The following is a 2,628-nucleotide window of genomic DNA, read 5'->3' on the forward strand; positions in this document are numbered from 1 at the left end:
GCATAAAATAAATTAAAAATGTTTAAATGTTTCAAATAAAAAATGTAAAAATAAATTTGATAAAGTACAAATGAAAATTTAGACTTTTAAAACTTTTGCAACCTGAAGCTGCTTTTCATATTAGTGACAAACAATAACAGTGACAACAGCTTTTTGACAAGATGTTTAAAAATAAATTACAAAAATTAATTTACAAAAATTAATTTAAAGTGCAACTTAAAATATAGTTGTATCTGCAACTGTATTTGACAATGTTTTGAACTTTTAAAATGCTATATGGTAAAAACAGAAGCTGTACTTCATATTAGTGACAAACTTTGGCCTTTTTTGATGAGTTACTTTCATTTTTGCTTCTACTTTTCATTTAAAATAGTGAAGAAATTTATTGGTCATTTACTTACTGATGTTTCCATTCTCGGCAGGTTTCTAAGGTTCTTCTTCTACATATTAAAATGTTGTTAAACATCTGAGTGGCGCACTACAGCTACTGGTGGTGAGAAAGTGTATTGCACCTTATTTAAAATCAATGCAGTCCTGCGGCCCTCTGCGGCCCAAAGTTAAAAACTGTTGTTCTTTTGAGGCCCTCAAGGTGGCGCTCGCGGCCATAGGTTAAGAATCACTGCTTTACACTACCCATACACACACTGGTTGTAAGTTACACTGTAGCCACAGCTGTGGATTTGATAAGGCGCTATATAAGTTCAAGCCATTTACCATTTACCATAGTTGATCACATTTTAATTTAGAGCAGAAGTGCTAACACATAATGTGATATCTGTGGTACCACACTAAACTGGTATTGATCCTATTTGTCTGATAGAGCCATGAGTGTTAATATAGCTGGTTCTGGATCCTCTACTGCTCCTTTGCCTTTTGGGGTTCTACAGGGTTTGATCTTAAGTCCCCTGCTTTTTTCTCACTACCTCTTTCCTTTGGGTTCTTTACTCAGGAAGCATGGGATCTTTTTTCATTGCTATGCTGACGATAGTCAGATGAATATGCCACTGAGAAAGAAAGATGCCCTGTCAATTAGTCCACTTCTGTTGTGTTTTGAAGACATCAAAGCCATCTTTAAATGTTTTAAAATTTAATGAGAGGAAAACAGAAGTGGTGGTGTTTGGTCCCAGTGGCTCCTGTGAACCCTCTCCTGTTGATCTGGGTCCACTGGCAGATTGTTTGTACCTTGGGTTTTAAAATGGACAGTCTCAAATTGGAGCTGCAGTCAAGAAAAGTTTTCATCACCTCAGGCAGCATTTCATTACATCACAGACTGATTACTGTAATGCTCTTTACCTCGGAGTCAGCCAGTCCTCCCTCAGATGCCTTCAGTTGGTCCAGATATCTGCCGCTCACCTGCTAACTGGAGTTTGTACGAGGGAGCACATCACCCCCACTCTGGCCTCCCTCCACTGGCTACCTGTTCATTTGAGAGTTCATGTTAAGGTTCTTTTGTTTTTATGAGCTTGAATGAGCTTTTTCCACCATACCTGCTCGGTGCCTCAGGTCAGCTAACCAGCTGCTCCTGGAGGTACCGAGGTCCAAACGTCAGCTGAGAGGAGCTTTTTGTGTCGCTGCTCTGAGATAATGGAACGATCTCCCACTTCCTGTCAAACAAGTCCGTTCACTGTTCACTTTTAAAACTCTTTTAAAAACACATTTCTGCTCTCTGGCTTTAGGCACAGCCTAATACTTTTATTCCTATTTTATTATTTTTAATTGTGTTTTCCATGTTTTTTTTATTTTATATGTATAGCCCTTTGTTGCAGCTGTGGTTGTTTTAAAGTGCTTTATAAATAAAGTAGTAGTAGTAACTATAAAACACCAATGTGTATGCTCAAACTAACCATTAAAAACTAGTTTATTTTATTTAGAACAAGGTGGTTTTCCTTGCTTAAGGGTCTACAATCTCTCTGATTGGATCACATAAATATTTAATGTTGAAAATTTGAAAAATAATTAAAATAATCAGATTTTCTCTCAACTTGCATACATTTCTCAAACATGTAACTGACAAACGTTTCACTTGAAATGTAAACTGTTGACACACTAAATGAAATATCGATATCAGTATAGATATTGCCATGGATTCCAGGAATTGGGACACTTCATACAAGTACAAGTACTTGTAAAAACGTTATTATTGGTACCGGACACCACTACTTGTCACATCCTGACCGTCATGTTATCAACATGTTGACAAAGCCTCCAAACCGAGTTAAATTTGTCTCTCAAAGCCTATAGCATAATTTACAGACATCTCATTCAGCTCGATACTTTTCTCCTCCCAGGAATGGGATGGTTGTTTACAGCACAACTTCCTGTTAGCTTCTTAGCTTAGCTTCCTTCACCATCGAGCTAATGCGCTACATACCTCACGGCAACAGGGTGAATCAGATCTAATTGTTTTAAATCTCAACAGAGGCCATGCGTCCATCAAGAAATCATTTCTCAACAGCTGAGGGTCCAGATCCAAGAGTAGAACAAGGAGCTGGTTTTTACCAGGTTAATAAAACCATTAAACATCATAAAGCATCAGTTCAGATAAGAAAATACCAACTTTCTGTGACTTGTTTGAAACTTAAACTATGGTTCTGCTGTGTATAGCTCCGAAAAATGCTGAATTTTAAC

This window comes from Austrofundulus limnaeus, unplaced genomic scaffold, assembly GCF_001266775.1.
Source record: "Austrofundulus limnaeus strain Quisiro unplaced genomic scaffold, Austrofundulus_limnaeus-1.0 Scaffold212, whole genome shotgun sequence".
Classification (NCBI taxonomy): Eukaryota; Metazoa; Chordata; class Actinopteri; order Cyprinodontiformes; family Rivulidae; genus Austrofundulus; species Austrofundulus limnaeus.